The 24518-nt window shown below is 37.9% G+C and overlaps 20 non-coding genes and 1 pseudogene across 20 annotated transcripts; 20 read left to right on the top strand and 1 right to left on the bottom strand.

Annotated features, from left to right (window-relative positions):
* The first annotated feature begins 114 nt into the window (after positions 1-114).
* On the top strand, positions 115-186 carry Trnad-guc. Its single transcript has one exon. It is a non-coding gene; the product is annotated as a tRNA-Asp (tRNA).
* A 125-nt stretch (positions 187-311) lies between these two features.
* Positions 312-383, top strand: Trnad-guc. Its single transcript has one exon. It is a non-coding gene; the product is annotated as a tRNA-Asp (tRNA).
* A 125-nt stretch (positions 384-508) lies between these two features.
* Trnad-guc lies at positions 509-579 on the top strand. The gene has a single exon. It is a non-coding gene; the product is annotated as a tRNA-Asp (tRNA).
* Positions 580-864: 285 nt separating this feature from the next.
* On the top strand, positions 865-936 carry Trnad-guc. The gene has a single exon. It is a non-coding gene; the product is annotated as a tRNA-Asp (tRNA).
* A 125-nt stretch (positions 937-1061) lies between these two features.
* Positions 1062-1133, top strand: Trnad-guc. Its single transcript has one exon. It is a non-coding gene; the product is annotated as a tRNA-Asp (tRNA).
* A 476-nt stretch (positions 1134-1609) lies between these two features.
* Positions 1610-1681, top strand: Trnad-guc. The gene has a single exon. It is a non-coding gene; the product is annotated as a tRNA-Asp (tRNA).
* A 123-nt stretch (positions 1682-1804) lies between these two features.
* On the top strand, positions 1805-1876 carry Trnad-guc. Its single transcript has one exon. It is a non-coding gene; the product is annotated as a tRNA-Asp (tRNA).
* Positions 1877-2001: 125 nt separating this feature from the next.
* On the top strand, positions 2002-2073 carry Trnad-guc. Its single transcript has one exon. It is a non-coding gene; the product is annotated as a tRNA-Asp (tRNA).
* A 284-nt stretch (positions 2074-2357) lies between these two features.
* On the top strand, positions 2358-2429 carry Trnad-guc. Its single transcript has one exon. It is a non-coding gene; the product is annotated as a tRNA-Asp (tRNA).
* Positions 2430-2554: 125 nt separating this feature from the next.
* On the top strand, positions 2555-2626 carry Trnad-guc. Its single transcript has one exon. It is a non-coding gene; the product is annotated as a tRNA-Asp (tRNA).
* A 285-nt stretch (positions 2627-2911) lies between these two features.
* Trnad-guc lies at positions 2912-2983 on the top strand. The gene has a single exon. It is a non-coding gene; the product is annotated as a tRNA-Asp (tRNA).
* A 125-nt stretch (positions 2984-3108) lies between these two features.
* Trnad-guc lies at positions 3109-3180 on the top strand. The gene has a single exon. It is a non-coding gene; the product is annotated as a tRNA-Asp (tRNA).
* A 285-nt stretch (positions 3181-3465) lies between these two features.
* On the top strand, positions 3466-3537 carry Trnad-guc. The gene has a single exon. It is a non-coding gene; the product is annotated as a tRNA-Asp (tRNA).
* Positions 3538-3661: 124 nt separating this feature from the next.
* Positions 3662-3733, top strand: Trnad-guc. The gene has a single exon. It is a non-coding gene; the product is annotated as a tRNA-Asp (tRNA).
* Positions 3734-3857: 124 nt separating this feature from the next.
* Trnad-guc lies at positions 3858-3929 on the top strand. The gene has a single exon. It is a non-coding gene; the product is annotated as a tRNA-Asp (tRNA).
* A 125-nt stretch (positions 3930-4054) lies between these two features.
* On the top strand, positions 4055-4126 carry Trnad-guc. Its single transcript has one exon. It is a non-coding gene; the product is annotated as a tRNA-Asp (tRNA).
* A 284-nt stretch (positions 4127-4410) lies between these two features.
* Trnad-guc lies at positions 4411-4482 on the top strand. The gene has a single exon. It is a non-coding gene; the product is annotated as a tRNA-Asp (tRNA).
* Positions 4483-4607: 125 nt separating this feature from the next.
* Trnad-guc lies at positions 4608-4679 on the top strand. The gene has a single exon. It is a non-coding gene; the product is annotated as a tRNA-Asp (tRNA).
* A 287-nt stretch (positions 4680-4966) lies between these two features.
* On the top strand, positions 4967-5038 carry Trnad-guc. Its single transcript has one exon. It is a non-coding gene; the product is annotated as a tRNA-Asp (tRNA).
* A 125-nt stretch (positions 5039-5163) lies between these two features.
* Positions 5164-5235, top strand: Trnad-guc. The gene has a single exon. It is a non-coding gene; the product is annotated as a tRNA-Asp (tRNA).
* A 7077-nt stretch (positions 5236-12312) lies between these two features.
* LOC114533080 lies at positions 12313-13216 on the bottom strand (annotated as a pseudogene).
* Positions 13217-24518: the final 11302 nt, after the last annotated feature.

Here is a 24518-nt window from a genome sequence, read left to right as displayed (position 1 = left end):
TTTTGTAAAAGGCATAATTATTACTTGCTTATTTCAATCCTGAATTTTCAAATTTTTCGTAATTTTTTATTCATGATACCCATTCCTTGGGTTGCAGCCTTTTTGAAGCCGTAGTCCTCGGTAGTATAGTGGTGAGTATCCCCGCCTGTCACGCGGGAGACCGGGGTTCGATTCCCCGCCGGGGAGAAGGGTATAACTTTTGTAAAAGGCATAATCATTACTTGCTTATTTCAATCCTGAATTTTCAAATTTTTCGCAATTTTTTATTCATGATACCCATTCCTTGGGTTGCAGCCTGTTTGAAGCCGTAGTCCTCGGTAGTATAGTGGTGAGTATCCCCGCCTGTCACATGGGAGACCGGGGTTCGATTCCCCGCCGGGGAGAAGGGTATAACTTTTGTAAAAGGCATAATTATTACTTGCTTATTTCAATCCTGAATTTTCAAATTCTTCGCAATTTTTTATTCATGATACCTATTCCTTGGGTTGCATCCTTTTTGAAGCCGTAGTCCTCGGTAGTATAGTGGTGAGTATCCCCGCCTGTCACGCGGAGACCGGGGTTCGATTCCCCGCAGGGGAGAAGGGTATAACTTTTGTAAAAGGCATAATTATTACTTCCTTATTTCAATCTTGAATTTTCAAGTTTTTGGCAAACCATAATCCTCGGTATTATAGTCGTGAGTACCCCCGCCTTTCACGCACGAGTCGGGGGTTTGATTTCCAGCCAGGAAAAAGGTATATCTTTTGTAAAAGACCTAATCATCACTTGCATATTTTAATCCTGAATTTCAATTTCTTTCAATTTCTTTGCATTTTTTTTATATATGATAGGTATTCTTTGGGTTGCAGCTTTTTGAAGCCATAATCCTCGGTAGTATAGTGGTGAGTATCCCCGCCTGTCGCGCGGGAGACTGGGCTTCGATTCCCCGCCGGGGAGAAAGGTATATCTTTTGTATAAGGCATAATTATTATTTGCATATTTCAATCCTGAATTTTCAATTTCTTCGGAATTTTTTATTCATGATACCCATTGCTTGGGTTGCAGCCTGTTTGAAGCCGTAGTCCTCGGTAGTATAGTGGTGAGTATCCCCGCCTGTCACGCGGGAGACCGGGGTTCGATTCCCCGCCGGGGAGAAGGGTATAACTTTTGTAAAAGGCATTATTATTACTTGCTTATTTCAATCCTGATTTTTCAAGTTTTTTGCAAACTATAATCCTCGGTATTATAGTCGTGAGTACACCCGCCTTTCACGCACGAGTCAGAGGTTTGATTTCCCGCCAGGGAAAAGATATATATTTTGTAAAAGACCTAATCATCACTTGCATATTTTAATCCTGAATTTCAATTTCTTTCAATTTCTTCGCATTTTTTTTATTTATGATAGGCATTCTTTGGATTGCAGCTTTTTGAAGCCATAATCCTCGGTAGTATAGTGGTGAGTCCCCGCCTGTCACGCGGGAGACCGGGGTTCCCCCGCCGGGGAGAAAGGTATATCTTCTGTAAAAGGTATAATTATTATTTGCATATTTCAATCCTGAATTTTCAATTTCTTCGCAATTTTTTATTCATGATACCCATTCCTTGGGTTGCAGCCTGTTTGAAGCCGTAGTCCTCCGTAGTATAGTGGTGAGTATCCCCGCCTGTCACGCGGGAGACCGGGGTTCGATTCCCCGCCGGGGAAAAGGGTATAACTTTTGTAAAAGGCATAATTATTACTTGCTTATTTCAATCCTGAATTTTCAAATTTTTCGCAATTTTTTATTCATGATACCCATTCCTTGGGTTGCAGCCTTTGAAGCCGTAGTCCTCGGTAGTATAGTGGTGAGTATCCCCGCCTGTCACGCGGGAGACCGGGGTTCGATTCCCCGCCGGGGAGAAGGGTATAACTTTTGTGAAAGGCATAATTATTACTTGCTTATTTCAATCCTGAATTTTCAAATTTTTCGTAATTTTTTATTCATGATACCCATTCCTTGGGTTGCAGCCTTTTTGAAGCCGTAGTCCTCGGTAGTATAGTGGTGAGTATCCCCGCCTGTCACGCGGGAGACCGGGGTTCGATTCCCCGCCGGGGAGACGGGTATAACTTTTGTAAAAGGCATAATCATTACTTGCTTATTTCAATCCTGAATTTTCAAGTTTTTGGCAAACCATAATCCTCGGTATTATAGTCGTGAGTACCCCCGCCTTTCACGCACGAGTCGGAGGTTTGATTTCCCGCAAGGGAAAAGGTATATCTTTTGTAAACGGCCAAATCATCACTTGCATATTTTAATCCTGAATTTCAATTTCTTCCAATTTCTTCGCATTTTTTTATTTATGATAGGCATTCTTTGGGTTGCAGCTTTTTGAAGCCATAATCCTCGGTAGTATAGTGGTGAGTATCCCCGCCTGTCACGCGGGAGACCGGGGTTCGATTCCCCGCCGGGGAGAAGGGTATAACTTTTGTAAAAGGCATTATTATTACTTGCTTATTTCAATCCTGAATTTTCAAATTCTTCGCAGTTTTTTATTCATGATACCCGTTCATTGGGTTGCAGCCTTTTTGAAGCCGTAGTCCTCGGTAGTATAGTGGTGAGTATCCCCGCCTGTCACGCGGGAGACCGGGGTTCGATTCCCCGCCGGGGAGAAGGGTATAACTTTTGTTAAAGGCATAATTATTACTTGCTTATTTCAATCCTGAATTTTTAAGTTTTTTGCAAACCATAATCCTCGGTATTATAGTCGTGAGTACCCCCGCCTTTCACGCACGAGTCAGAGGTTTGATTTCCCGCCAGGGAAAAGATATATATTTTGTAAAAGACCTAATCATCACTTGCATATTTTAATCCTGAATTTCAATTTCTTTCAATTTCTTCGCATTTTTTTTATTTATGATAGACATTCTTTGGGTTGCAGCTTTTTGAAGCCATAATCCTCGGTAGTATAGTGGTGAGTATCCCCGCCTGTCACGCGGGAGACCGGGGTTCGATCCCCCGCCGGGGAGAAAGGTATATCTTCTGTAAAAGGTATAATTATTACTTGCTTATTTCAATCCTGAATTTTCAAATTTTTCGCAATTTTTTATTCATGATACCCATTCCTTGGGTTGCAGCCTGTTTGAAGCCGTAGTCCTCGGTAGTATAGTGCTGAGTATCCTTGCCTGTCACGCGGGAGACCGGGGTTCGATTCCCCGCCGGGGAGAAGGGTATAACTTTTGTTAAAGGCATAATTATTACTTGCTTATTTCAATCCTGAATTTTTAAGTTTTTTGCAAACCATAATCCTCGGTATTATAGTCGTGAGTACCCCCGCCTTTCACGCACGAGTCAGAGGTTTGATTTCCCGCCAGGGAAAAGATATATATTTTGTAAAAGACCTAATCATCACTTGCATATTTTAATCCTGAATTTCAATTTCTTTCAATTTCTTCGCATTTTTTTTATTTATGATAGGCATTCTTTGGGTTGCAGCTTTTTGAAGCCATAATCCTCGGTAGTATAGTGGTGAGTATCCCCGCCTGTCACGCGGGAGACCGGGGTTCGATCCCCCGCCGGGAGAAAGGTATATCTTCTGTAAAAGGTATAATTATTATTTGTATATTTCAATCCTGAATTTTCAATTTCTTCGCAATTTTTTATTCATGATACCCATTCCTTGGGTTGCAGCCTGTTTGAAGCCGTAGTCCTCGGTAGTATAGTGGTGAGTATCCCCGCCTGTCACGCGGGAGACCGGGGTTCGATTCCCCGCCGGGGAGAAGGGTATAACTTTTGTAAAGGCATAATTATTACTTGCTTATTTCAATCCTGAATTTTCAAATTTTTCGCAATTTTTTATTCATGATACCCATTCCTTGGGTTGCAGCCTTTTTGAAGCCGTAGTCCTCGGTAGTATAGTGGTGAGTATCCCCGCCTGTCACGCGGGAGACCGGGGTTCGATTCCCCGCCGGGGAGAAGGGTATAACATTTGTAAAAGGCATAATTATTACTTGCTTATTTCAATCCTGAATTTTCAAATTTTTCGTAATTTTTCATTCATGATACCCATTCCTTGGGTTGCAGCCTTTTTGAAGCCGTAGTCCTCGGTAGTATAGTGGTGAGTATCCCCGCCTGTCACGCGGGAGACCGGGGTTCGATTCCCCGCCGGGGAGAAGGGTATAACTTTTGTAAAAGGCATAATCATTACTTGCTTATTTCAATCCTGAATTTTCAAGTTTTTGGCAAACCATAATCCTCGGTATTATAGTCGTGAGTACCCCCGCCTTTCACGCACGAGTCGGGGGTTTGTTTTCCCGCAAGGGAAAAGGTATATCTTTTGTAAACGGCCTAATCATCACTTGCATATTTTAATCCTGAATTTCAATTTCTTCCAATTTCTTCGCATTTTTTTATTTATGATAGGCATTCTTTGGGTTGCAGCTTTTTGAAGCCATAATCCTCGGTAGTATAGTGGTGAGTATCCCCGCCTGTCACGCGGGAGACCGGGGTTCGATTCCCCGCCGGGGAGAAAGGTATATCTTTTGTAAAAGGTATAATTATTACTTGCATATTTCAATCCTGAATTTTCAATTTCTTCGCAATTTTTTATTCATGATACCCATTCCTTGGGTTGCAGCCTGTTTGAAGCCGTAGTCCTCGGTAGTATAGTGGTGAGTATCCCCGCCTGTCACGCGGGAGACCGGGGTTCGATTCCCCGCCGGGGAGAAGCGTATAACTTTTGTAAAAGGCATAATTATTACTTGCTTATTTCAATCCTGAATTTTCAAGTTTTTGGCAAACCATAATCCTCGGTATTATAGTCGTGAGTACCCCCGCCTTTCACGCACGAGTCGGGGGTTTGATTTTTCGCCAGGGAAAAGGTATATCTTTTGTAAACGGCCTATAAATCATCACTTGCATATTTTAATCCTGAATTTCAATTTCTTCCAATTTCTTCGCATTTTTTTATTTATGATAGGCATTCTTTGGGTTGCAGCTTTTTGAAGCCATAATCCTCGGTAGTATAGTGGTGAGTATCCCCGCCTGTCACGCGGGAGACCGGGGTTCGATTCCCCGCCGGGGAGAAAGGTATATCTTTTGTAAAAGGTATAATTATTACTTGCATATTTCAATCCTGAATTTTCAATTTCTTCGCAATTTTTTATTCATGATACCCATTCCTTGGGTTGCAGCCTGTTTGAAGCCGTAGTCCTCGGTAGTATAGTGGTGAGTATCCCCGCCTGTCACGCGGGAGACCGGGGTTCGATTCCCCGCCGGGAAGAAGCGTATAACTTTTGTAAAAGGCATAATTATTACTTGCTTATTTCAATCCTGAATTTTCAAGTTTTTGGCAAACCATAATCCTCGGTATTATAGTCGTGAGTACCCCCGCCTTTCACGCACGAGTCAGGGGTTTGATTTTTCGCCAGGGAAAAGGTATATCTTTTGTAAAAGGCCTAATCATCACTTGCATATTTTAATCCTGAATTTCAATTTCTTTCAATTTCTTATCCATAGCACTCATTCCTTTTTATTTCAAGTGTTCGATATGTTTTATTTTCATCCGTATCTTCGCTAGTATACAATCATGGAAATTAATTCGTAGACTTCTCTACTACATAATAAAATACCCCCCTTCCCCCTTGAACAATGTTGGTATAGGTGCGTGTTATCACATTGGGATGTCTTTTCAATCAACATTGTGTGTTAGAGAGAAGGGGAGAACAGCTATTGACCGTTGAATCAACATCTTTAACAATTACTGTGGTCATGTAGCGTGTCCAACGCAAAGTCTACCTATATTATTTCCATGATTGTAGCAAGCTTGTTGACATCAAGCTTGCTACAACTTGTTGGCTTGCAGACTTGTACCAAGTTGTTGAGACAACTTGTACCGAGTTTGTTGAAGAAAAACTGTATCAAATCTGTTGGAACAAGTTGTTGACAAGTTGCTGGAGTCAGCAACTTGTAACAAGTCTTTTTCAACAAGTTGCAGCAACATGGTTAATAGCCACACTGTTCCTGCTGGTCCCAACAACTTGTACCGCCATTGTCGATCACAAAATGTTTGTTCAATTTTTCCATAATCTATCAACACTGTTGAAATCGTTCAGGATTCTAAACTGATCATATATGTTTCGGTTTCTCTTGTTGTTCATTTAAATAATATAAATACATACATTTATATGATATATTTCTGTGATATATTTTAATTTATTGAGCAAAGCTCCTAGGTCCTGTAATTAAGCATTTGAGATATAATGAATAAATAAATGTTTCTAATAAATATACCAGAACTGTATGGACATCCTCATGCCACCTCCCCATGCCTGAATTCCATGTAGTCTTTATCTAAATACCAGACAGCTATTAATTAAATTATGGTAAACAAGACGCCTGTTCTGGCGTTAACTCCGGCGCACGTAAACAATACAGTACATATTCGCATTTAGATGCCTTGCGAACCTTAATGTTCGATCGCGAAATTCAAAAGGACATCGTACTTTAAAAAGTATAGAAGTTCAATTGTTCAAAAATGTAAATAAACCGCATAATATATTCGCTTTGTCTTACACTTTGCCTTTGGAATTCGCGCTTATATAGTTATATTAAATCTTCAATCCTGTGCAAACTACGACGTTCAACGCGCCCATACACGACCACATCATCTTGGTAAACGGCGAAATAGCAGCGATATTATTAAAATAGGACCAAAATCTACATGTATTAAATATATTCTTACCCCAATTCAATCTCAACTTAGTCGAAAAGCATGAAAAGAACGGTTTATTTGTTGCTCTTGGGGGAATTCCCGTATCATGCGAGCGAAATCGAATCGCGCATCGGAAAACTAGCCAAAGCTGTGCACCACAACTCTTGGCAGATAAGACTGGGACGTAGATAAATACGGTTACATACACTTTTTAAATACTATAATGTTTCGCGCCATTCAGACTTGCGACGACGAAAAATAAAAAAAAAAAAACAAAAAAAAACAACAACAAAACAAAACCGGGGCGAATTTTCAACTCCGTCGCTGACGCCGGAGTAATTAATGCATATTGTTGCACACATTTTTCAAAAGGCAAATATGACATCTTTCTTTTGATATTGCAGGCGATCGAACCTGCCATTGAAAGACTAAATACTTGTAGTTTCCATCTGAGGCTTTTCATATCTCTCTACATCTCTTTTGTTCAACATTAACATATTCTAATCTTGAATCAATTTGAATCAAATCTAAACTTGAATCAACAATATGCAACATACCGTGATTGTTATCTCATTTTGCAATTGGGCTTTGTGTGCTCCAATAACATGCTTTTGCCCAATCAACTGCAAAACCTTGTCGGTTACTACATCAGTCGAGCCAGTTAGTAATGATGCATAGTCAGCTATTCCAAGCAGCTATATGTGACAGAATAACAATATTTTTAAGCAATTTATATAGCATGGTAATTTATCAGATTATATTCAGTTAATACATTAGAGAAATTAAGGAAGCAAATCAGAATTACAAGTAATTATATATCTCTAGTTTCCAAATGATCTGCAGTTTTACTAATTAGAGGGTGAATCTTTTCAGCAGATATATACAGGGTGTATCAAAAAAAACGCAACCACTTAATATTCATGAATATCCTCTTTGTTCTACAACACAAAAGACGTTTGGCCCCTGGAATGCAAGAAAGCTTGGAATCATAATCTAGCGGCACAATCGTCGGTAAACAAAGTCGGGTGCGTAAACCAACGATCTGAATTGAAAGTATTTAACGAGTAAAATTTTATTTACAATTTATTTTACAAGGTCGACAGTTAGCATTCAAGTTATCATGCACGACAATAAAAACTCGTTGTTCGGTTGTTACCTGCACCATTATTAGTTTAGCGGATTTGACTATTAGCAGTTGAACTGTACGATTAGAAGCCATTTTAAAATCCCAGGGGCATAAAATCTATTGAGCTTACGAACAATATGAATTTTAGAATATTAAGTGGTTGCGTTTTTTTGAGACACGCTGTATATATGGATCAAAGAGAGAGCAAAACTAATGAAGCATTACAAAATTAAACCTACATATTCTATGTTCGCTTCAGTGTCATTTTACGCGGAAACAGCTAGTATTTGCAAGCAGTTGACTTGTACTGTATTCAAGACACACAATTAAGTCATACGAGAATACTTTCGATCTTTTAGTTATCTGCTGTATGACCATTGATTATACAGAAAATTTGGGAATTTTAATTTATTCTAGGGGTGAGAACATCTTGTTTATAGAAGTTATGGGAGGTTGCAGCCCACAACCCAGAAAAACTTTCTATTTAAAATATGAATAATGCAACGAATGATACATATATTATTATAATCACTCAATAGTTTGAGAATTCCTCTCACCCTTTTTCTTCCTTGCTTCTCCAATAAGAAAATTTGCCTTTTCAAACTTCTTAAACCTGAGCATTAACTCTTGAGTAGAAAGGCCTGAAGGAGAGTTGGAAAACTCTAACTTCAATGCTCTCTAGAAGTTAAAAGAATTATATTATTCAGCTCACTGCATAACACATGCATTAAAAAATGACATAAAAATCATGATTGGCAGCAAATTGGATGGTTCAAGGCATAATTAAGCTGCCATATGCACTGTAATGAATAAATCCATTTGAGGGGGAAGAGAAAATATCTAGATTATGACTCATCTTAACTCTTTCTCAGGAGATTCCACCGTGAATCTCCCCTTACATGTATAGAATTTCCCGAGAAGTCGGAGGATGTTGTCCTATTAATTTTTTATACACAATATCATCATAAATTTCACTGGGGTCAACTCTATCTAAAGTATATCAAAAGTATACCAGTATAATGAAACCCAACACCTATAAACTTACAGTATGGGAACAATTTGCCATATCAAAATTCTCCGATTCAGCCGCTCTCTTTATCTTCTTGACGTTGTCCAAAATCTCTTGCTGGATCTCAGACAATGCCAGAACAGACCGTTTCAAAGACGACACATCACTTTGAAGTTTTTTCAAAATTTCGTGGTGGTTAGTTTGCTGTACGACATGTGGACGATCGGCATTTTCTAAAAAAGAAAGGAAGCAAAAAAAAGATTAGAAAAACTAACATTTGATTAAAAGGAAATCATATAAACACAGTTTGAAAAGAATGCGATTTTCATGATAAATAGAAAGTATCTATTAGCTTGTTCGTGAAGACATGCCATGCCACGATAAATACGGGATATTAAAATAAAATTTATAAAGCTAATTCCCAGCAGCCATTTTATGTTTATGAGCCAGGGTTTGATTATTTTGATTGATTGAAAATGGGGGGCGTTGCAGAAAAGAATGATAATTAAGGCAGAATTTATTCAATATAAATAGAACAAAAAAAAGGAAAAGGAACAAAAAAATAGATACCGGGCAAGCGTGTGTTTTGTTGCTCTGGTGTAAAAAGTTCGCGTCTGCTGTTCAATGACGAACCTACATAAATAAGCGAAATAAATTATTTGACGACGAGTGTGCCGGATATACGTAGCCATTTTAATTTTAAAAAGACCTTACTGACCAAGAAGCGGTTGCATCGGTCTGCTTGTTATGGCTTGTCTTACTGGCGTCTCCAGCTCCGTCAACTCTGTTTCATATGAGTCACTAGAAAAGGTATGAAATATGTAAATATGTGTGTATAATTTGAGTAAATTTGAGTACTTATGTATTGTTTATGTCCTGCGTCTCCGCATCTTCGTCAACAAATGGCTGATATTGACCACGAAACATTTCAGATTTTCTGCGTTATTTCAAGCAAATGAAAAAAACCTGAAAACGCTCAAACGCTTCAAACGCACGCAGTCTATTGTTTAAGCGGGAAAATTAGAACAATGGCTCAATTTTCCAATCAACCAATCATGACAGAGTATGTTCATTTTGTTCTCCTAATAAGGAGGCAAAGTTCAAAGCAAGCAGTTTAGCCACCAATAGCAAACATTTGGTCATTCAAATTTCTTAGTAAAAATTAACGGAAAATCAACCGATTTGCTGCGAGCTTTGTCGAGGATCACCTTCCGCCTAAAGATGATCATTTATAGCTTAAAAATATAAATATTTTAGATTATGAAAAGAAGGAGAAGGGCAGTAACAACGTGTGTGAACTGTGATATAAACTTCGAGTCGCAAAAAGCATCAGAAAGGCATCTTTCTTCGCGTGGTCATTTACAATGTTTGTTAGCTGCGAAAAATGCACTTTCAATGATTACGTTTGCTATTGCGGAGAAAGCGCATGATATTCCCGACGTTTTCGAGGTTGACCGCTTATTTGGGCAAAACGACGAACAACAGGTTCGCCTTGATGATGGAAGATCTGATGATGGGTTTGACGATGATGACGGATCAGATTTTCATGCGTTTGAAGATGATGGATTTGATGATGATGATGTTGATGATAATGGCGGAATTTTATCAATCGACCTGAGAGACCTTTTATTGGATGAAGAATCATTTGCGCTCGTATGCGGTGAGAATCATGAAGAGGGAGATGGAGACAATTTCTTTCCCTTCCTAAACGAAAAATTCTTTCTTTTGTACTGTTATGCTCACAGTATTATGAGGCCGAAGGTAAAAATTATTTAACACATATGAAAGCCCAAGTCAAATTAGTTGTGACGTCATCATATATTTGACAGACCTTAAATGATTGTAGCAATGTTAATTGTTACTGTTTTAGTCAAGATCAGATTTAGAGTTCCTCTGGATGATGTTAGACCGTTTTGGTGTAAAACTTCCATCATTATCGTCTGTTTTATCCTTCAAAGTGGATAGTTTAGAAGATTGTATCCCATTAAAAAAGGTGTGGTTATCATATAGAGTCATGATGTTAAGCTTTTTAGATCGTCTTTCATTGGAAAGATTTGCTCGTGCGACGCGATAACGTAAGAATAAACTTTAATTTTAGTAATGAATTAATCTTTCATTTTCTTTGAGATGCTAAATCGAGATGCTACAATGCTTTACCTTTTCAATAAATAATGCCATTAAAAGCGAGTTTAACGAACATTTTTTTGTTTTACGCTCAAAGAGTTATGGAAACGGACATCCTTTCTATTGGATCGCTCCTTCGGATATCATCAAATTGCAGATGTCAACACCATCAATTGCAACTCTATTGGCCAGATATCCAGAAAAAACCCGACAGGTTCATTAAACAACTCTATCAAGTACGTGACTAAATGCAATTACTTCGGGAAACCATTATTGTTACAATTAAATGCACAATTAATGTGGGGCTAAAGCACGCGGCAAATTAGAGGTTACGAGCGAGGTGTTAATGGCTTCCGATCCCTGGTCCTATTTTAAGCAGTTGCGACGTTATTAATCTTCCGAATTATCAGTCTACATACAAAGCACATAATTTTTACCAAATAACTGTTATTTTTTAATTTAGGGACGAAAATGGCATATTGAAGGTCAGCTCCAAACATCCTCGGCTACAATCAATGGAAACACATATTATGTGAAAGTTTTAGTCGTTTACAGGAATGGTGATGTATACGTCATGGAAAGATCAACGGGTTCTTTATGAAGGTTAAATTAGTATAGGTAATAGTATGGTTTCGAGTGCAATTTGGATATAACCTGCACGAGTGAGTTTTTCCAAGACTCAAAATAGCACGAGTCCGAAGGACGAGTGTTATTTTGGGTCTTTGAAAAACTCACGAGTGCATGTTATATCCAAATTGCACAGGAAACCATACTATTACTTGATAATGATATAACCGGAAATGATCGAGACAAAATATGACAACATCCGCCGATAACAACTTCCGGTAAATTTTAATTGGCTTATTTACAAGTCACGCAATAATTCGATTTTTCCCCGAGCCGGTGCGGAGCACCGTGCGAGGGTACTAATTCCGCCCGGAGATTAAGAATTGCACTCGGGACCCGGGAGAACATAGCGGAATCCAAAGTCGCCTAAATTTGGACCATGGACGTTCAATGGTCATGGTACTTGTGCGCACGCGCAAAATTTGAACGAGTGACGACCGGTAATTAGCAACTTGCTGATTGGCTAAGACGAAACGTTCGTGTTTCAGTGAAAAACGTCAGCAATTTAACTGTCATTTTGCAAACTATTTTTTTAAAAAAATGTTTCGAAAACACAATATAAAATGTGGAATCAAATAACAGTTTATAGTAACAGTTAACAGTTAGTCGGAATCACTTTCTATTATCAACCTGCGACGTCGTTTAACAGAAAAGGTGACTTGACAACCGTGAAATGAGTTGTTAAACATCTGATGCTGGCTTTGTTGTCTCACCACGGACTGACTAAGGCATGAATTTGCGAAGCCTATCTCAGATATTGTCAAATAACCTCGCGAAGAACCTTGTTGACAGCCAGTGTTTGAAGACGAAGCTGCTGATTGAGGCATGATGCTCGCGATGTTATTTCGACGGGACATTCTTGTGGAAAGATCTCGTTGCTCGCCTTCGTCCCCTTCATCGTAGTTGTCAAGGGATTGTAGGTTCCGATGCCAGTAACTTTAACGATGGACGATCGCTCGACGTTACTTGTTTTTAACTTGTTCACCAAAGTCTTTCGGGCGCTGTGGTTTGTCAATTTCTTGCAACTGGCTTCCAATTGTGTTCCCGAAACGATTTTCTTCATCATTTCGTTAATTCGGTTTATTCCCATTGGTTGTGCTTTGTACCAAACCTCGTCTTGGGCTAGCTTCGGCTTTGTAGTTGATGGAGAGGTAAAAGGGACCCGTTTCTTTCATTTGCACTGGTCGTCGTGACAAGTACTCCTTGAAAAGCGAAACTGGACATCTTTCTCCTCCTGCAGCAAACATTTTTGGTGTGAAATCCCGAGCCTTTTTGGATAAACCAGCACATCTTGTTTTTGTCAGCCCTTCGGTAAATTCAATGTATTCACGACCTTCGTCATCCTTGCCAAAAGCAAAGTCTTCGACTTTCATACTGTGGAGTTCCTGGCGGCCACGTAAACCAACGTATTGGGTGAGTATCCACCAAATTGTGCTTATTAGGCTTTCTGGAGTTTTCCGCCCAAGTTTGTCAACTCTCCACAGTAGCTCTTCCTCTTCTTCGGACAAGCTTCTCGCTTTGTTTCGATGCTTTCCTTTTCCTTCTTGACGAAGTCGTCTCGCTTTACCCTCAAGGACCTGCTTTGATGCAAAAAATTCTCTGTCCCGAATTATTGAATGTTTGTATCCGTGTTCTTTTAAATAGCGGTCAAGAGCTGCAACCATAACTCGAAGACTGTCTGGCTCGTAGCCTTGCCCGTCTTTATTTCTCACTTCGACGTAAAATTGTTGAAGTACTATGTCCAAGGTGTTGACGTCGCACAACTCAATTTCTTCCAAAAATCCTCTTTGTTTTGCCCATGTCTTAAAAACGCTTGGCCAAAAATTAGTGCTGCTTGTTGTGTTTTTATTTTTGGCATTATTTTGTAACTCCTGTATTGTACTTGTCTCAACGTTTGAAAATCTTTGCTCATTACTGGCGCCCGCCATGTTTGTTTTTAAAAAACACAAAAAAATTGTATTTTGGATAAAAATTTTTGGTGAAATTTGATTGGCTATTTTCTTAACTCCAACTAATCAGATACGTTTGTTACAGATTTTTACACTGTTGTTACAGATTTTTGCACTGTTGTTACAGATTTTTGCACTGCTGTTACAGATTTTTGCACTGCTGTTTGAGATTAATTGCACTGAAATCGACCAATCACAGTCGAGAATCATTTCCAGTTATATTATTATAGCTTAAATCACATAAAAGAATATATATGGAAAATCAACGCTGACTCTTCCACTCGTGATATTTTCTGACGAGACAAGCGGAAACAGGAGTGAAGAAGTGGAACCATATCGAATCATACTCGATGTTTCTTGCTGGTCTACCAAAAAAAGAAGTCGCAAAATTTAGCAATATACACTTCATTTGTGCTTCTAACTAGGTAGATTCAATCTGGTTAGGAAAGAAATCGCAAAGGATTTAAAGGAAGCAATCTATCTTTATAAGGGAGGAATGCAGGGGAGCATGGGTGGCGGTTGTGGTTAGCGTGCTTCCTCTTAGCGAGTGATTCTAATCTTGTACTTACAAGGTCGCGCGCCTAAACACGAGTCCTTGATTCGGGAGATTGGGCAACCGACTCCTACATTTCCGACGTTAAATCAATCATACTACATACTGCATGATGGTGCCCCAAACTAACTTGTCGATATTACTACGGATACAGTGGGTACTACCTATTTTAATGTGTGTTTACAGGTCTGGAGGAGGGAATGATGATGTGTGACGCTATGAACGATTGTCAAGTGTTTGCCCAGTGTCCAATTCTGTTTGTCGCTTGCGACAACCCAAGGGCGTCGGAATTTGATCACCATAAGGGTAGTTCTGCCAACTATTTTGGTCGGATATGCGACGTACGTCAAAGTTTTTTAATCAATTAGCACAGTATACTGGTTAACCATCAATTAACCATCATATACATAAACTTTCATCTAATGTTGGTTTCAGAGACAATTTTTGTGGTCTGTGCTTTGATATAACACTCATTAGACAAGCTAAAACGTTCATAACTCATTGTTATACATTATCTTCTTTCACAGGCAACAAAAGAAACCTCAACTGAAGTTTGTACTTTAAGAACAACACAGGGAATACAAACAACTATCCAGAGGATAAACAATGCAACGTAAGCTAGACTGTAGACTATAATATAACATATACTACAGTTTTGAGGCAAACTAATAAAACCGCATTGAAATTTTTTCCAACTTAAAAAAAAAGTTTCTTGGAATAAATATTAGCAAGGTGAATAAATAACGATCTTTACTAATTCTTAACAAAATAGTAATGAGAAAGCGAAGAAGGAAATACGTAAGTCTACAGGAACTACAGAAAAAGGAGGACAGTTTGATACATTATTAAGCTTCGGGCCAAACCAGTGAGTACTATTTATAATAATAAACAAATAGTGTGAATCAGTAGACTTATTATTCCTTGATAGATATATAAAGTTTCAGTGTTTTTTAACTATCACACTGTAGGCAGACACCTGTGGAGGTTCTTCATACTATCCTTCTTGGACCTGTAAAGTACTTAGTCCGGAAAACGATGAAAAACTTAGCTTACGTCCTCTTGAGAAGAAACATATCAAAGCAAAGATCGAAGCATTTGATTTCTCTGCATTTTCAAGACGTTTGCCGAGCAGTTTCGTCAAAAACTGTGGATCCTGCGTTGGTCGAGACTTCAAACTCTGGGCTCAGATTGCCGTATTCATTTTGATGGATCAATAACGGATAATGAACTTCAAGTTTAGCATTATCTCTGCGAGGTAAGTTTAACAAACAATATGCAATTGATTAAGATACATTAACACATTACGTTTATGAAAAAAACTAAACATCAACCCTTTTTGTTCATATGCTGTATATGTTTTCCAGGCATTTGCGATGGCATATGGGTCAGAAGTAGATGTTGAAGTTTGCGATAACGTGACTAACCTAATTGAAGTCCATCCAGAAATGTTGCAAAAACAAAAGTTTCATATGCTACTTCACCTTAAAAATGATATGTTGAAATATGCTCCTCCCCTTGGCTTCTGCACGGTACATATCTGTCTTAATCTATCTGGGTTAATCGTCTTTAATCCTCAGAGTTTAAAAGGGGACTAAAATAGAAAATGTACAGAAAATCATGTTCTAATAATCAGGTTTATTTTTTATTATATATACTTTAGGTTTGAGGCTTTTAATTCATTATAAGACAACTTAATGTCTATTCAAACCGCCATACAAGTAGCAAAGACATTGGTGAGAAGTTTGTCAAGCATCATATCCTAAAGTTTTTAATAAACAGAGGACGCTTGGGCCCCAACAAAAGGTAGTTGAAACTTGTGACTTAACCTGAAAGTTGTAATATTTTATTTTATAGAAAACTATGGGATAATGGAAAATAATCTAACAAATGTTATCAGTATAAACTTTCATAAATTCTCTATTGAAATAATAAATAAGCCATACATTAATGTTCATTAGCATAAACCAGGGCGCTTATATACCGGGCGGTGAAACGGCTCACTGCGCGCCGATCGATGTGTGATGCGGCTTAGGACTAGGGCAAGTAATTGAGAATAAAAAATTGGCGGGCGCATTAAGTTTGTCTGAGTCTTCTTCGAATTTTGGGGTTTTCTCTGTGGACGATGAAGATGAAACCGAACTTAGTGGTCCTTCCGAGCCATCTAACTCTCGTGTTGATTGCTCGACTTTTAATATTACGGCAGAAAGTTTGACGTTTTTGCAAACACTTTCCGACGTCTTTAAACCACCTTCAATCGAGAACTGTGTTTTAACGTTAGCAATGGATGCAGTGTTGGACGAGAAGAAGTCTGTCCTTAAAAAAGAGTTTTTACAAGAGATTTTGCGTTTGGTTGAAGAATGTTTTAGCGAGGCAGAAACCGAGAAAAATTCGCAAAATTATTCAATAAAACTAGAAAAAGCATTTGCTAGTAAACGAAGTTGTAGTTTTCACCACTTCGTTATACGGCAATCTTGGATGAAGTTTGTTTTCGATAGGGCAAGTGAGACCAGTGAGCATCTTCAAGCCTCGGATAATTTGTTACAGCAGGTTCTTCAGCACTTTTGGTCTTCAAATAGTCGCAGTCGTATCATTAACACTGCTACTGTTAAAGAAGGTCCATTTGCTCCAGTACCTGCTGTTTGTGATGAGAGTGAGTTTGATAGCTCTTTGACAGCTCTTGAACTTTCCCAAACATTGTCAACCTGTACAACTGATCAGGATACACCAGATAAGGGTGCTTATATACAGGTATATAAGTGCCCTGCACCAGATAGGGCTATTACAGGCTAATCAAAAATGAAGCCAAGGAGAATATTTGGTCTTTAGCAAAACAAAACAAACTTCAACCAAAGCAGATTACTTAATGGAAGCTCATTTTTTTGGACAGACTTGCTGTTGTCTAATGCTTCTTCACTTCTGATGTTAAAACCCCTTTCTCATTTGTAAACAAGGAGTACAGAAAGTAACAGAATCATGAGAGATACTCGAACAGTCAACATGAGAGTCAAATTATAGTAGAAAGCAACATGGTTCAAAAGCATGATTAAATACAGTTCTGAACTCTAAACAACCTGAAAGGACACGTCTTTTTCAAGATATTAAGTCACAGTGAAATGACTGAACAGGGTAAGAAATGCAATCACTACTTAGCCTCTTTTTGCCAATTATTTGGATTTATTGTACTTGTATGGGTTTAAACCAATTATTTCATTATTTGACATTTTCAATGACATATACTGAATTGAATTACCTCATATAGTCAAAGAAGTGCAAGAAATCTTTACAATTGAGATCAGCTAAAAATATACTCATCTTCAAAGATTTAAGGGGTTCAGGGTGTTAAGGGTTGCAAAATGTAACAGTTTTGGCAAATAGAAGTGTTCTTAAAAATGTTAATTAGTTCATTAGCTAATTTAAGCAATTCACTTGATCACTTCGGCTCAAAAACTTCAAGAGTTTCCTTGAAATACACAAACGTTTCTTTCAAATACACGAATCGCGAAATCCGACTGCGCATCCAAATGACGCGTTCTGAGTGGGACAAAGCCCAAATTTGAAGGAAAACATGTAGTTGTGACTGGATGATTTAATTTTTTGAAAGGAGGTTTACATTAATCGCTTTCTTGTAAAAATATGGAAAATTTGAAAAAGTATACAAAATTCTGTAGGGAGCCACCTTAAAGAATCAAGTCACTAAAAAACTTCAAGGGTTAATTTCTAAACCTTTTGAAGTATTCCTGCATTTCCTGAAGCGAAAATGCAAATGAGTGAAAATTTGGAGTGTTGTGATTTTTGCAGACACTCTGATTTTAAACATTCACATATTTTAAAGTGCCTATATCACTCGTGGAATCTTTACGGATTTGAATAGGGCTTGAAAAATTTGTTTATTAGTTCTACAACCTTTCTTGATGTAACTAAATAGTTTCGAAAATACGTCGGTTGGGGGGACTGGGACTCAGGAATAATTTGCAAACACGCCGTCTTTTATAATGTAAACACGAAGCGTTTCCTGGCGATATAGTTTGCGCTTCTCAAGAAAAAAATGCGGGAACGATCCGTTGTGTAGCTGTAGCAATTGGGCGAGTTTTTCTCAAAATATTTTACGTTATTGGAAGATCAAAGTAAAATTACAATTGATTATATTATGTTTTACAAGAGCTCGGTTCCTAAGTCCCAGGCCCCCGAGCACGACGGAAATTTAGGCAAATCGTCATGTTTAGATGTAAATATTTCCGAAACTATTTAACTATATCAAAGAACAAGGGTTGTAGAACTTATAAACTAATTTTTCAAGCTCTATTCAAATCCGTAAAGATCCCACAAGTGATATAGGCACTTTAACCGATCTACAGTATACTTGTATTTGAATCATATCATTCGAGACGTATAGGCCAGAGGCTTTTCTTCATCATCCCATCAACATTTATTCTTCTTGCAAGGGTTGGTTCACATTTGTGCTGTCCAAGTTCGACATCATCATTGTCAAAAACATTTGTTTGCTGCTTTGACGCAATCTTGCTTGATGATGCTAGCACACTGTTGATGTTGTATCCATAGGTGAAAAGTTTCAAAAGATCATGTTTGACCGGAAAATGATAGGACCTTGAAACAAACCAATAAAAGTTTGCCAAGATCTCTGTGTTCTAAAGCAGCTCCAAACTAAACTTTCATGCAGTTAAATTGTTTATGGTAAACCCCATTTAAGAAATAACAGGGTAAAACTTGGCATAAAGGGTGTATACAAGTTCTCCAGTTTATGAATGATACCTTTATATCAAACATTGTTTGCCATGAGATAAAATGTGATGCTATTTCAGATTTGGTTTTAAATATCAGTAAAAGCTCATGTTTCCAATTGTCGAAAAATCTAATCACATTGTCAAGGTCTGCCATCCGTGGATCATTTGATGATGAAAGAGGTGTATTATCATTCAATACTTTCCAAAAGGTTTCACAGTTTGTGATAAACTCTTGGGTGGACTCTGTTTCAACATGATCATGTCTTTCCATATCTTCCTTGACCTTCGAATTCAGCGCTGGCACTGCAAGTTTAACCCTCATTTTACTGACACTATCAAGTTGGACATGTGCATTCCTCAGATCTGTCGAGTATGTATGCCTATGTTTGTCTTTTTGATGGGCAGAGTAAATATGATCCCATAAGATAGGCTTTGAATGCAACAAAAGATACCTTGTGTATCTTGGAGAAATATCTTTTCCCCCACTGTTATAAATATTTTTCCGTAACTTTTTCGTGATATGGGGAGGGTCAGAAATGAAAAACAGAGGAAGACCTGAAAATGAATTGATTGTCTGGCTTACAGACTCATCAACATTGTTCATCACCATGAATGCTCTGTTCTCAGCTGCTCCATCACAACATGCAAGAATGGTTGTAAATCCATACCCTTGCAGTAACCCAACACCTTGCCAAAATATCTTGTTCAAATTTTGAGCAGAAACCCCACGTGTTAGGAAATAGCCACAAGGAAATTGAAATTTGGAAAATATACTCTTAAAAAAAAACTGTAACACATGTGTAGCCAACGTTTCTGAATCGTGGAATTAACTTCCTCATGTTCCAAATCAACAAAACCAACCAATTCCCATGTGGAAGGATCAAACACCAAGCCCTCTTTAATCTTGACCTCATCAAAAAACAATGCACCAAATTTACTAATTTCCGAAAATCTCTGATCTTTAAAACTGTCATCCATCGACTTGAGTACTGATGTTTGCCAACCAGACTTGGAAGAACAGTAGTTCTTATAATCAGAAAGAGTTCTGTCACTTGGTAATTTGAAAAAACCAGAATCTCTTAAATCAGTGTATATACTGTGTGAATTTGAATACAATCGTAAACACCATTTAATAACTAAGGGGTGCCATCGCATCTGCCTAGAAGGAACATTTAACGCTTTTGCTTGGCTTGGTCTTTCAAAAGAGTTATAAAAAACATATCTGATTCACTTCCAGTATGTTCATCAAGATGCGTTAAAAGCAACTTTTTCTTTCCAAAGTGTTTGCCACATCCAAACCATTCACATATATATTGTCTGTCTATAGGTGCTACATCACAATATTCATTGCCATTCACAAGGTGCGATTCTTTAACATGTTTTAGTAACAGCTCTGCAGTTTTAAAATCATCGTTATTGTTACAATTTGTCCAATAGCATGCTTTGTCATTATTCCTTTCTACTTTCTTATTCAACCCGTGCAATAGATCTTCAAACAATTTCCTAAGTTCAGAATCAGTTTGAGAGCCAACTGTACTTATGTTTTCTTGATATTCCCCAAGCCTCTTTATCCTTACCTGCATTCCATGCAGTTTTTTTAATTTACTTTGGTACTCGATTGTTGATTACGAGACTTCAAAGTCCTCATATAATGATTTGTTCCACAACAAGCTTTGCAACAATGATTAGCACCAGGACTAAGAAATATACAACACTTGCTCGACCGGATTACCTTTTGTTCAACATTGATTGGATCACATTCAAAAAAAGCACCAGGTTGTCCATCAGATGTTTTAAACACTGGAATGTCGGGAGCAAGGGGTAGGATATTTTGATAGTGCTCAATAGAAACACCAGGGCCTATCTTAAAGTTTTCTAGAGTTTTCATTAACAAAGTTAAGTGATCAAGTTCATTAATCATAGGAGGTAATGGACATTGATCAACATTTAACATTCTTTCCTTTCCCATGTAAAATAACTTGTAATTTCCATCAGATGTAATAACCACTTCGTAATTATCACTGTGACTGGTACCAATACCATAATGAAATAAATGTTCACTGATATTTGGTAAATTTGACAAGTATTTCCACTTAGGAAAGTTTTTTTCTATGTTGACAAGATTCTTGCTAACTTTGTATGCCAGGCATTTTGACAGCTTGCTTTCATGCAAACATATCAAGCATTCACCTTCAATAACATTTCGCAATTCCTCATATCTTCTATCGTCACTGCACTCTGCCTCAAGCAGGTCTAGTAAAATGGATTCTTGATTTGTGACATATTTTTGGATGCTTTTGGAATAAAATTTCCATCTTAAACGACCATTATACTTGCCAAGTCCCTTTGTCAAATTGTTGACTGAACGATAGAAATAGTTTCGCAGGCTTTTACAATCAAAACGAACACCAAATGCAAAATAGATAGCTTTTAAAATATTTGCATACTCTTCTGCCTTTAAAGAAGTAAGGTTTTTAGAACAGACAACATTTATTAACAAATAAAGCAGGAGTTCCTCGGGTTGTAAAGGTAATTTTCCATCATAGTTCACTGAAGTAGGTACAGTGTTTTCAAATAATATGTTAAAGTCAGCAACAGCCTGACTGACAGCAATCCTTTTGTTGTCATTTATCGATGATGTACTCTGATCCTCGGTAGAGTTTACCGCATCAAATTCGTAAGTATGTTTATGCCTTTTACTGGAACGGACCAATTATTCTAGCAGCTTGCCGTTTATCACGCATAAGAGAATTTTTTAAAAACAATAAAGTTTAGATAAAGTTTCAATATACTATCTCAAACAACTTTGTTTATAATAAAGCCAGCAAACAAGAAATGTGACGCGATATCAATCGCCATCTTTTGCAAACGGTAGGCTTTCAAAAGCAATGTTCGATAGAATGATCATGAATGTTTATCTCGTTCCATTTTATGCCTATCCAACCTTCCATATTATTTTGAAAGAAAGTGTCAACTAAATTTACCCTTTCTCAAAGTGAATTGTCAGGCAACTGTTTGAACTCAAACCACACAAACTTGCAAAGTGTGGACGACATTTTATTACACAACGCGCTACGTCTTTTGGTTCCAAAGGGTTTTGGGGTTGATTCTTAAGTTGTATAAAGTTTGATTACTGTTTCGTTTTAATGGTATGAAGTGCCTCAAAATGGACAAATAGCAATAAATTTGATTACTTGGGCCACACAGACAATATTGCAATGAAAGATAGTCGCTTATTATGTCTCGCTCAAAACGACAAATAACAGAGGAATAAAATCGTCAAGCTCAAGCTAATGAAACAAAAAAAGTCAACTTCGATTTCTATGACATTACATCAGTACAAACAGAATAAAATTATCTCAACTTACCTTGAATCTTTAATCCGGGGACAGCAAGTAAACATTGGGTATTCTTACGTTGAAAAAAGCATCCTCCAGCACGTAAAAATATCGAGGTTTTTATCCCGAATAAAATCTTTTTAAAACATTATTTCACGACAGAAAAGTTATAGAAGTTGGATTAAATGCCATTTGTAGTATTCCTGTAAAAAATCCTGTGAAACGTCATGTATAATCAGAGAAAAATCGATGAAATCACAACCCTGGAAAATCGCACTCCTTGCATTTCTTCAACAAAAACACGCTAGTGCCAGTCCTAAGCCGCATCACATATCGATCGGCGCGCAGTGAGCCGTTTCACCGCCCGGTATATGAGCGCCCTGGCATAAACAATCAATAGATTTGTTTTCTCACACCACACTAATACACAGGATTTTCTTTTTAGATTGACTGCTTCTCATGGACTGATTAAAGTAAGCCAACAACCTGTAGTGCAAAAGTTTATATAAGTACCTGGTTGAAGCTAAATGCAGTCAACCAAACAAAGAAATCTATCAGCTAGGAACTCTAACGGCTGTATTCTAAAAGCTCACTCACACTCACACTCAAGTTAAACTCGAGTGAGCTGCTCCCAAGTGTGATTGAAGTGTGAGAATAAGTGGAGTGTGAGTATAACTTTGCACTTTGAAAGGGGTTACTCATTTGTTAAGCAAACTGGTCAAAGTGGATTCAAAAAGCTTACTCAAGTGTGACTAACTGGAGTGCAGTTCAGTAAACAATCATGTATATAAGAGTTTGATTTTCTCAGCTGTGTCCAAAGACAACGTGCAGTGAGATGTCCCAAGGCAGGCAGCATTTTTCACAACTAAAAAAGTCACTTCTTACAGAGTTTATAGTGGCAAAACACAAAGATGCCCTGGAAAGTAAAAGAAATTATTTTAGGAACAATATTCCAGAAAAACGCGTTGTGGAAAACGTTATCGCAAGAATTAGAAATTAGCCACTGTCGCCCAGTAAAATATCATCAATGTCCCCTCGTTCAAACTTTGCACATAAGCGACTGTTATCAAAAATTCTCGCATCGTGAACGCTACCTGACCAGCGTGTGACAATATTTAGAATTTCCAAACTGATTTGCTCCGCAAACAACTTGCACGTTAATGGAAAGATACCCTTTTCGATTTCGATACAGTTCTGCATTTTGACCCTCGGGAGATGTAATTTTAACGTGGGTGCAGTCTATTGCTCCAACAACGTTGGGAAATCCACCAATCCGCCAGAAATTAAGCTTGCTTTGCTGTAGCATATTCTCATTAGGGAATGTTATGTGATTATTCTTTAGACGATCAATAGCTTCCGACACGCGTTTTATAATGCGACTTGCTGATGACTGGGATATTTCACATAAGTCCGCACATGCTAACTGGAACGTACCAGTCGCATAAAATCGGAGAGTTATCAGCAGTTGAATATCAGCGGGAGTAGGTCTTCCCCTGTCGTTATGTGCACGTATATGTGGTCGAATAATTCGCAGCAACTCCTGAAAAGCATCCTTTGTTAACCTATATCTCCTCCTAAATTGCTCATCGTCCTACGTGTCTATATTGAACGTACATGTCTTCCGTTTATTTCTGTTATTGAATATAATATTATCGACGGCATTCAGTCTATTTAGCCATCTGCCGGCCATGTTTTTATGACATACACACTCGTGAGGGCAGGTCAAGGGAGGTATACATTTCACTCACACTTCACTCCATTTTTAGGCCTCATTGGAGGGTGAGTAACGTCTTTGAATGACTGGAGGGTGAGTGTAACAATTAACTCAATGAGTTCGAGGGGGATCTCATTGAGTTGTAAGTTTCACTCATTGAGCATAAGCGTCCACTCGTTAAGTGTGAGTGTGAGTGAGCTTTTAGAATACAGGCGTAAGGCTTGTAAGTAGTAAATATTAAGCAAATATTTTTAGTTTTTTTGACGAATGTTCTTCAAGATGATATTCTGACTCACAACCTACATCAGAAATGCAAGAAATTTAAAGGATGCATTGCACAAGACAAAACGCTTGTTCAAACTGGAGACGCATTTGTGTATTTAAACTCGAACAATGAGGTATATAAGATAATAATCTATATATACAAAGAGTCATTATGAGTGTTAATTAACTCTTAAAGCTGCATTGTGCCCCAAATGTGCCAGCCCTATGGTACTTTTTTATGGAGTTTGGACAAAAACCAGATGATTTGCTTCTTATTGGAAATTCTTCTTATTTTTCTTTCCATGAAAGCTATTTAAACTTGTACACTGGTAATCTGGTATGCTTGTAAACAGCTAGTGCATTCAAATATGCCATATTATGGCATTAAAAGTCAAAATATCATCTT

The sequence above is a fragment of the Dendronephthya gigantea genome, unplaced genomic scaffold (genome assembly GCF_004324835.1).
Source record: "Dendronephthya gigantea isolate DGI-Jeju-01 unplaced genomic scaffold, DenGig_1.0 000085F, whole genome shotgun sequence".
NCBI classification, from domain to species: Eukaryota; Metazoa; Cnidaria; class Anthozoa; order Malacalcyonacea; family Nephtheidae; genus Dendronephthya; species Dendronephthya gigantea.
This window is presented reverse-complemented; position numbering and strand designations above follow the sequence as displayed.